This window comes from Peromyscus californicus, unplaced genomic scaffold, assembly GCF_007827085.1.
Source record: "Peromyscus californicus insignis strain IS unplaced genomic scaffold, ASM782708v3 Scaffold_15__1_contigs__length_86483966, whole genome shotgun sequence".
Taxonomy (NCBI): Eukaryota; Metazoa; Chordata; class Mammalia; order Rodentia; family Cricetidae; genus Peromyscus; species Peromyscus californicus.
The window spans coordinates 74,425,251-74,435,676 of record NW_026294447.1 but is presented as its reverse complement, the minus strand read 5'-3'; the positions used below and the strand labels follow the sequence as shown (position 1 = coordinate 74,435,676).

Here is a 10,426-nt window from a genome sequence, read left to right as displayed (position 1 = left end):
TCTACCTTGATGTCGCGTGACCTTTATAATGGCACCTGGGCAAGGCTTTGACCTTGGGAGTAGGAAGAGAGGATAGTGAACTAGACAGTAGGAAATAAGATGTCTGCAGCCAGTTGGCCAGAGAGATGTCAGCCCCTTAGAGGCATTACCCAGAGCACAGGTACAGGAAGCACTGGCTGTCGGGAGGAGGAAAGTGGACAATTGTGTGTGGGGGGGTACCCATGCGGGTGCAAAGGACCACAGGAAGCACCCAGCTGCTGGGGGCAGGAAGTGAGAAGCACGGAGGGATAGCAAAGAGTTGGGGCAGCATCCTTGTGGCCAGTGGGAGCGCTTTGGCCCAGGGCAAGGCTATGTACGTCCTTGGCTGGGAGTACAGCCTGGCATGAGTCTGTAAAGCACAGCCTGAGACAGGAGGCCGTGGATAGTTAACACTACATCCTAGACTCTAGCTTTCTCTTGAATGCCACTTGGCCCAGAGGCTATACTCCTGTCCATTTGCTTCACTGACTGGGCTTGAAAACATTGTTTAAATTTAAATTTATGCGTATGGGTGTTTTACCTGCGTGTGTGCCGTGGGCCTAGCACCCATGGAGGCCAGAAGAGGGCACTGGACCCCTGAAACTGGAGTTACAGATGGTTGTGGGCTGTCACGTGGGTGCTGGAAATTGAACGCAAATCTTCTGCAAGAGCAGCCATGTTTTCCAGGGCTGAGCCGTTCCTCCAGCCCCATGCTCCATTGACTTTGAGTGTAGCTCCCACGGGAACAATCTGGCTCCTTCCTCTAGTGCCAGCTGAGTCCTTAGGGGGACTCTGAAGAAAAGCCCATCTGGTTATCTGGCTCCAATCAGGCCAGTGACAGGGTCAGGCATATTCAAGTTGAAAACAACACTGCCATTGGAGCCTGTGTAACCATGGGAGAGACCGACTTAGTCTTTTTTTGCACTCCCGTTTCCCCATCTGAAATATGGGAGGGATAGCGGGATAATGAGGTTGTCAGTGGACTGAAATAAGGTATTTATAAAGTACTTCATACATTGTAAGTGTTCGCTAAATAAACTGTTATTGTCCATAAAACTAAAGCTTGTAGGAAATTACTAGATTTATATTCATTTCTCCTTGTTGAACACCCACGTTAGCTCAGCTGCACCATCACAGTCAATCTCTGTGGAGGATGATCCGCCTTGTCGAGCAGGAAAAAGTGTCCCAGATGGGGATAGAAGCTGAATTATGCAATATGAGTGTCTTGCACCCAGTTGGTGCTTGCTGAATGCTGGCCGAATCACCCTTTCAGTCAGGATCGGGGGCTGGGGGCTGAAGAGGACAGCAGTTGGCCCCGTCTCTTTGGCAAGGAGGGAGACAGCCCAGGGAAGACAGGGGAGGAATCTTCTCTGGTGGAGGACAAAGCTGGGGTGGGGTGAGTCTTCTGATGTTACTGTTGCTTTAGGGAGCAGATGTCCTCATTTGGCCATTCACAGAGCAGACTCAGACTTCACCCTTTGACCCGGGCCCTGGTTACTCAACCCTCAGCTTCTCAGGTCACCTGAGTGGTATTCTTTCTCCCAATTCTTCCATTAGTTATGCTAATACCATCAGGGTCCATTGGATTCAATTAGTGGATTTTTTTTTTTTTTGAACAGTGTTTCATGTGGCCCAGGCTGACCTTGAACTTGTTGTGTAGCCAAGGATATCATTGAACTTTTACTCCTCCTACTTCTGTATCCCAGGTTCTAGGACTGCAGTTGTTGGGCACTTGCTTTGTGTATGAGGTGCTGGGAGTCAAACCCACGTCTTCACGCGTGCCAGGCGAGAGCTCTGCCAACTGAGGCAAGCATCTTCAACATCTTAGTTGACTTTTGAAAAAGCACTTTTAACACGTAATTAACTTTAAAGGTATTTATTTTTATTATTCTAAATTATGTGTCTGTGTTGTGGGTATGTGTATAAAAATGCAGGTGCTCACAGATACCAGAAATGGAGCTGGAGTTACAGGTGGTTGTGAGTTGTCTGACGTGGGTGCTTGGAATTGGGTTCTCTGGAAGAGCAGTCCATGCTCTTAACCACTGAGCCACCCCTCCAGCTGATATCTAACTAACTTTTAATTTCCATGTTGCTTGACTTTTATCTTTCGATCTCTTGCAAAACACAGTGACCAACTTTATTTTCAAAAGAGAATAAAACTCATCCTGTCTTGTGTGTGTGTGGGGGGACCCGCTCCCACCTTTTCCCCCAGGGTACTCTTGAGGAGTGAGTGATAAGAGATTTAGATAGAAATATAGAGGGGAGAGAGAGAGAGACAGAAACACAGGATAGCCTTGGGAGGGCCTGGATCCTAATTCATCGTCCTCTTCTGTCTCTTCTAAAGGGCATTAAAAAAAAAAAAAAAAGCCAAGGAGTGGAGCAAAAGACCTTCCCTTCCAAACACCTGGTAACCACACACATGGTCAATCCACCCCCTTATGCAGCCCTCCTGGGTAAAGCAAGCTCAGATCTCACTAGGGAACCTCTGTAGGCTCCCACAGTCTTGGATCATGATATTTATGTGGTACTTGGTACCAGCTGACAACTTGACAGGCTCTAGAATGATCTAGGAGACAAGCTTCTGGGCATGCTTGGAAAGGAGTTTTTTTTTATTTTTATTTTTTTAATTTAAAAAAATTTTTTAAAGATTTGTTTATTTATTATATATACAGTGTTTATTATGTACACAGTGTTCTATCTGCAGGCCAGAAGAGGGCACCAGAACTTATTACAGTTGGTTGTGAGCTGCCATGTGGTTGCTGGGAATTGAACTCAGGACCTCTGGAAGAGTAGTCAGTGCTCTTAACCCCTGAGCCGTCTCTCCAGCCTGGGAAGGAGTTTCTAAACGGGGTTAACTGAGATGGGTATACCCTCCCTAAATGTGGGCATCATCATTTCATGGGCTGGGGTCCTGGACTGAGTGAGGAGAAGGCAAGCAGAATACCAGCATGCATCACTCTCTGCTCCCTGGCCAGGCACCTTACTCTCTTGCCTCTCCTGATGTAATGGATTGTGTCCCCTCCAATTGTGAGGAGAAACAGACTCATCCTTCCTCAAGTTGCTTTTGCTGGGTGTTTTCTCACAGCTATGAGAAAATGAACACAATACGGAATCCTTTCTTGCTATTTGAGACTTTACATAATGGGATCTTAGTGATCCTACTCTTCCTATGTCTTAAAACACTTTGTTGTGATTTAAAAAGCATTTCCCTAGACTCCTCAATTATTCCCAATGATGCCAAGAATGTCTAAAATGAGAAAAGGGAAAGAATGGTGAAATCACTTACAATGTAACAAATGTAATTTATCAGTAGAATTTGTATCATCTTTCAAGTTGTTCACCGTATTGCCTAAAATGTTATATTCATCTATAAGCATATATTCAATAAGGCTAGTTCTGCTTTTTGGCTTTCATTATACAAAGTTGAGAAATTTGAATTTCTTATTTTCTGCCTGTTATGGGAAAAAAGAGGAAAATTCCTAGAGGAGAGATTTATATAAACATTAGGTTAACCGGTAGATGAATTCAAAGAGACAAGAACTTAGATGAAAGAAGAAATAATTGATTATACAAGGGGACAGCCTAGATGATTCTTCTCAAAGTCAAGAATAATGAATGAAAATTATGTTTTTAAGGCCAGAGGAAATAGGAAGTCTTCATCTAGTTTGTTACTCAGAAAGGCCAGTTCCATTATGTAAAGTTTTAGCACAAGAACATGACCATGGGAGACAGAGAGGTGAATCCCCAGAAGCTCATGGGCCAGATAGCCTGGCATCCACATCAGAAAAACAACAAAGAGACCCTGCTTCAAAAAAGATGGAAAGTGTGGTCAGTGGCACACAGGTGCCTGCCTCCACATGCACCAAATAATAGTAATTATGAGTCAGTCAAGTTTCAGGAGTCTTGTTTGGATGATACAAATGAACACAGAAGAGCTGTAGGAATGATATGCCAGAACTGATGAGAGGTGCATTTGAGTCTGGCGCCTTAGACCACTAGGCTATACTGACACCTGAGAGGTGCATTTGAAATCTGAAATGTTCTAGATGCATGACCTTTGATGAACGCATGGTTTCAGTCAGAGTTTGAGTTTGTTGTCTACTCCAGGAACATTACTTCAAAAATAGAATAAAATTTTGGTGTTTTATTATACTTAAGTTCTTACTACCATTTCTAATGATGCTGTTTTTGTTTTGTTTGTTCCGTTTTTTCACTATCTGTGATAGTCAGGTTCTAACATGTTCCCAGGATCCTGGCGTTGGTGCCCTTGTTTAGTTCAGCAGAATTGATGGAATATGGCACCAGGGGTGGAACTCTCGAGGACAGGTTAGAGGAGCCCTTGGCTCCCATCTTAGTTCTTCAGTCCCATCACGTGCTCTGGGTGGACAGACACCCTACTGTGAGACCTATGTGGACAGTGACTGTGGTTTCCTGACAACACCATGGTGGTGTTGAGCTTAGGGTAGGACCTTCCCTACTAGATGGCTGTAGCCCTGGCTGATAAGCTGATTTCAGCTGGTGCTGGCTGCACAATTTCGGGTTCTGGTGCAAAGTGGGAATAGAGGCTCCTTGTTAATGAAAAAAAAAAATTCAAGATAGCAAAGGAAGACTATCAAGCCAAGTATGAAGTCTCTGGGATTACACAGTTGGCCTGCTCTGAAGTTGGACTTGACCAAAGCTGCTCAATTGTGCCATTCCTACATTCCCGACCCAGGGAAACAGGTAAGAAGAGCTGCAAAGTCTGAGAAGTAAGTTGTTCTGGAAAAGTAGATAATGAGCTCACCACCCTTTCAGGCCTACGTCTGTGAATTAGTCACTGAAGGGCTTGAAAGTGACTATTTGACCTGGATTGTAGATGGTGATGACTGTTTTTTTTTTTTTTTTCATGGACTGTCAGTGGCTAAAGGGTTAGAGCTAGCTCATCAGTCGTAGACATGGATCTGTCTTCTCCCACCTCAGTGCCTTTGCATGTGGTGGTTGCTGTGTCCAGAATATTCTGTCCTCCAATACATACTTTAGCTTTTAGATCACAGCCCCTTCTTCAGGAAACTTTCTACTAAGCGTGTAGACGTTATGCACCAAACTCCCTACACAGCCTGGACCTCTTAGCAGCACTGTGGAAACTTGCCATTAGTGACTAAGCTGCAGACAACTGGTCTACCTTCCTACTAGACTGTCAACTCCTCATGGTCAGACACTTATATGGTTCACATTGTACACCCTGTGGCTGGTGCAGTACCTGGCACACAGTAGGGGTTCAGTGGCTTGCCTCAGTGCTGATGGATTAAGATCAAATGGAATATTTAATCCCAGGCTGAGGGAAGTTCCTATACAGGTCATCTTAGTAATTTTTCTACTGCTGTGACAGGGCACTATGAAGGCAACTTGTAAAAGGAAGTGTTTAATTGAGGACTTGCTTACACTTTAAAGGGTGAGTCTATGACCATCATGGCAGGGAGTGTGGTAACAGGCTGGCAGGCATGGCATTGGAGCAGTAGCAGACAGCTCACATCTGATCCACAGGTATGAGGCAGAAAGAGTGAGATACTGGACCTGTTTTGGCTTTTGAAACTTCAAAGCCCACCCTGAGTGACACACCTCCTCCAACAAGGTCACACCTCCTAATCCTTCTCAAACAGTTCCACCAACTGGGGACCAAGCATTAAAACATATAAACCAATGGGGTTGTTCCTATGTTTTTTTGTTGTTGTTTTTGTTTTTGTTTTTTGAGACAGGGTTTCTCTGTGTAGCTCTGGCTGTTCTGGAACTTACTCTGTAGACCAGGCTGGCCTTGAACTCACAGAGATATGCCTGCCTCTGCCTTCTGAGTGCTGGGATTAAAGGTATGCACTACCACCACCTGGCTAGGTACTCTTATGCAAGCCACCATATTTCACTCCCTGGCTCTCAAAGGCTTATAGCCATATCATAATGCAAAATGCATTCAGTCCAACTTCAAAAGTCCCCATCATCCTTTACAGTCTCAACACTGTCTAAAAGCCCAAAGTCTCTTTTCAAGATAATCTCTCTCTCTCTCTCTCTCTCTCTCTCTCTCTCTCTCTCTCTCTCTCTCTTGTTTTTTTGAGGCAGGGTTTCTCTGTGTAGTTTTGGACCCTGTTCTGGGTCTCGCTCTGTAGACCAAGCTGGCCTCGAACTCACAGAGATCTGCCTGGCTCTGCCTCCCGAGTGCTGGGATTAAAGGCATGCACCACCACTGCCCGGCCAAGATAATCTCTTAACTGTAACTCCCTGTAAGATCAAAAATCAAAAAGAAAATTGCAGTCTTCCAGCACACAATGGCACAGAATATGCAGTACCATTCCAAAATGGAGGAAATAGGGGCATGTTGAGGAAATACTGGACCAAAACAAGACTGAAACCCAGCAGGGAAAACTCCAAATCTTGTAACTCCATGTCTGATGTCAAAGGGCTTACATGGATCTTTGGATCTCTCACTCCTTTCAGCTCTGTTGACTGTAACACAATTCTTTCTCCTGGACTGGTTCTGCTCCTATATGAATTTTGCTGTGTCATGGACTAGGTGCTTCTAAATTATAGACACTTATTTCTCAAAATTCTGCAGGCTAGGAATTCAAGACCAAGGTTCCAGCATGGTTGGGCTTTGTTGAAGCCAGAGTGCCAACTTCTCTTCAAAGCCTTCCTTGGTGGAGATCAGACAGTCTTGAGAAGCAAGCTCTCCTATGTCTTGTATGAAGGTACCAATCTCATTCCTATGGGCTCTACCTCTATGACCTCATCTAGTCCCAATGACTCCTTGAAGTCCTTTTCTTCTACATGAAGGGGATTGGGTTCCAAGAGATGAATTTTTGTGGGAGGAGCACACATTTAATGCTCAGCAGTCATTTATATATATTTTTATTATAAAGGAGCTGAAGACCTTTCATCTGCCAACTGTGTCTCCTTCCTTAGTAACCCTTTATGTTTACCTGGATACCTATAGAGCTGTAGTCAGGGAAATAAAATGCAGTGTAACTTCTGGCAAGTACATATTCTTCTTTTCCCCTTTTCCTTCCTATTTACTGGAAAACAGATATGGCTAAGACTTGAGCAGCCATCTCGGGGCCACCAGATGAATGCTGTTTATTTATCTTTTATTTATAATTCATTTACTTTTATTTCATTTGCATTGGAATTTTGCCTGCATGTATGTCTGTGGGAGGGTGTCGGATCTTGGGGTTAGAGACAGTTGTGAGCTGCCTTGTGGGTACTGGGAATTAAACCCAAGTCCTCTGGAAGGGCAGTCAGTGCTCTTAACGGCTGAGCCATCTCTCCAGGCCTGGAAGCTGTTTATTATGATAGAATGTCAATAAGAATCTAGATTAGAGGCAGATAAGTCTCTCAATTATCTGTTGTTCTATTCAGGCAAGGACCTTGGTAAGGTTAAGTTCTGTGGACAAGCCTCACGTGCAAAGTAAGACTAACAAATAACCTGCCTTAACCAAACTGTAAGTTTAGTCTTAGTATCCCAAACTCCTGACTGAGCTCAGAAGTGGTTTTTGACAAGAGTCCTCACCTTGGACACCTTAGCTCGGTTGCGGCTGCGACAGCAAAGCGAACCTAAATCTGACACCATTGACACTGTAGAAACACTTCGCTTCAGATCCCTTCAGGACTCACTGCTTTCGGGGGTCCTTGCTGCCCCTTACATATCCAACACCTTGCTCTTTGAGTTCCCTTCCAATGCACACTTTCCTCTTAGATATGGCCTCCAGGTGCCTAACTGTTCCCTGTCTTGGTTGAATTGTAGGACAATGTGAGTGTCCAGAGACCCCCTTTAACAATGAGCACTGTGCTTGCTACAACAAACGGACTGCTGCTCTTCTGAACAGGATAAAAAGGCAAGACACGTCAAACTGCCATTCCCCACTAGTGCTACAGACCGGAACCCCCAAGACCTAAGTTATGATATAAAGAATTGTTTTTCTTCCATTAAAATAGCCACTTGAAAAGAGAAGTCGCAGAGGCAGAGTGTGACTAGAACAGGAGAGACCAGCTGCCAGGCCCCGGGTCATTTATTCTGGGGTCATAAACCTGGCCTCCAGGCAAGACAACGTGTCAATTTTACTTTCTTGCTTGGATCACAAGATTGAGCCTGGTTGGCAGAGAGATGCTGTTTAGGACTAGGGGTTCTCTGGGACTTCTGAGTTTCTCTGGGCTTTGGAGGGGTTGGGAGAAGTAAATGTGTCACAAGAATGGCGCCCAGAGTCATGGCAGGCCCTGCATGCTGACCAGCAGGAAAGAAAATACTCACCGAGCAAAGTCACTGGAAAGCAGCTGCTTGTATTTTAAATTAAGCTACGTGGTTGAAGGCCAGCACGATGTCGACTTTTGGATCAGTGACTATTTGGAAATGAGTGTTCTGGCTGGAAAGTAGCATTTGGGGTTCGGGATGGAAAAGCACTACCGCAATGCTTCCCTCTGGGGGCTTTGCGCTGCCAGATACCAGGGGCCATCTGAGCGTGCTTGCTGACTCCAACAGCTTTCTCAATAATTCCAACATCAGAAGGCAGTGTGGATCTGCTCCATGGCTGCATGTGGCCACATGACAGAGTCAGGAGAAACCTACAGCCTGCTGCGCCCCCTGTGGGTAAACACTGAAGGTTCATGGGAACTGCCTAAGTGCTACCTGCACCCTGGGGGGCTGGACAAGTGTTGAAAGTTCAGCTGGTATAATCCCCAGTATTCTATATCACAAGGGCTGTCCCAGGAAGTCCCGACCTTTGCTGCCTACGCCTTCCCCCCCCCCCCCCGGGTGCTTGGCGAAGCCAAGTCTCCAGAGAAATTCCCAGTGATACAGTGATAGGAGGTTCCATGTGACAGAGACAGGATAAGGCTCCAAGAGCCTAGCCTAGACAATTGGCTCTACTAACCAGATAAGGCCACCAGACAAATCAATCACACATTGCCCGCTGACCTGCCTGTAAAGTAGAAATATTTGCTCTATGTGTAAAATCATCCCGAGCACAAAGGAGCTGTGGAGTATTAGCCTGTTTTCTTCACATGGCATTATAAGGGCTTTACTCACTCCATCTCCTCTAGTCTTGCCAATAACTCACACATGGCGTGGATGCCATTTTTACTCCCATTTTACAGAGGGGGAAATAGACCTCAGATGAGCCCTGTTCAAGGTTTTACCACTAGATGGCAGAGCTGGGATCTCTCGCCGGTGTTGGTGGTAGGATCTTGCTCTAGAAGTCTGATCAAGGCGCTGGCTTCACGTCTGAAAAACGACACTTCTTTTTAGAGATATTCTTTATTTTTGTTTGGAGTACCCTTTATTCTTGCCTGGGCATTTCTGTCTGAGGCCGATGGGGGAGGTGCAAAGCCCTTTGAGCAGAGTGGTGCATTCTGGATGTTGTTCAGAAAGACTGGCTGTAGGGTGAGAGCGTGTGCAGCCAGATGGGGTGTGTGTGTGTGTGCCCCTTGGGAAGCTTGCTCATATAATCGAGAAGAGAAGCTGGAAGGGAGCAGAGCTAGTCTTTGTCAAGACCTCTCAGGGCAGTTAGGGAGCTGTGAAGCCTGTGCTTTATTGCACTCTGGTTGGAGAAATGGATCTCTCCCCACCAAGGGAGGGGTCCAGACGCGGGGAACCAATCACCAAGTACCCTGTTCCACATTTGGAGGTAATCATGAGTCTCTTGTGGGGAAGGCAGCTGACACCTTGTTGGGTTGAGGAGTGATGTGACGTAGCTGTGACCATGTCCAGGCTGGCCTCCAGCGCCTGACAGGTCTGTTTGGGGCCGAGCTATCCTCTCCAAGTTTGGGCTCCCATGAAAGATCTCTCCTTCCTTGGAGGTGTCTAGGATTTCTGCTCTCACAGACCACTCTCTCTCCACTCATGCCTTCTCCTCCTCCTCTTTCTCCTCATGTGAGATCAGGGTTCCTCTGACCTTTTTCTCCAGCGTTGCTTGGCCACAGGGAGGCTGCTCCTGTGGACATCCAGTTCAGATTGGTAAGACAGGGTGCCCGGGTTCTGATCCCAGGTCATGTGGATCATAGATAGGGCCACAGGTGCGCATTACCAGACCCTCAGGGGGTCTCCCCGGCCTCCGATGCTTTATTTTGCCTCCGTGAGACTTCTCTCAGGTAGCCGCTGTGGAACGCGGGATGTCACCCGTAAGGAGATTTTTTTTTTTTTTTTTCTTTTTTGAAAGTTAACACTCTCACTCCTCGTTCTAACGAAGGTCACAGCCCACGCTGTAGGGGGCACCTAGTGGCTTCCCAGGTTGCTCCCTGGCGTTGCGGCCGCCGGGAAACATTGCTCAAGGTCTTTGTGTCATTTGGAAAATGGAGCTATTTTTCCCTGCCTTCTTCACGGAGCTGTTGCGACAACTCCAGCCTGCGAGCTGAACACCAGTAAGTTCTCAAGGCTTCCTTATTAGCCAGG

The 10,426-nt window shown here is 46.1% G+C and overlaps 1 protein-coding gene across 1 annotated transcript in view; it reads left to right on the top strand.

Moving 5' to 3' along the window:
• The first annotated feature begins 9,318 nt into the window (after positions 1-9,318).
• The window catches only part of Smoc1 (SPARC related modular calcium binding 1), a 164,258-nt gene continuing 163,150 nt past the window's right edge, over positions 9,319-10,426 (top strand). Inside the window, exon 1 of the mRNA XM_052739426.1 lies at positions 9,319-10,395. The gene's annotated coding sequence lies outside the window, so the exon portion shown is untranslated. The remainder of the gene's footprint in view (positions 10,396-10,426) is intronic.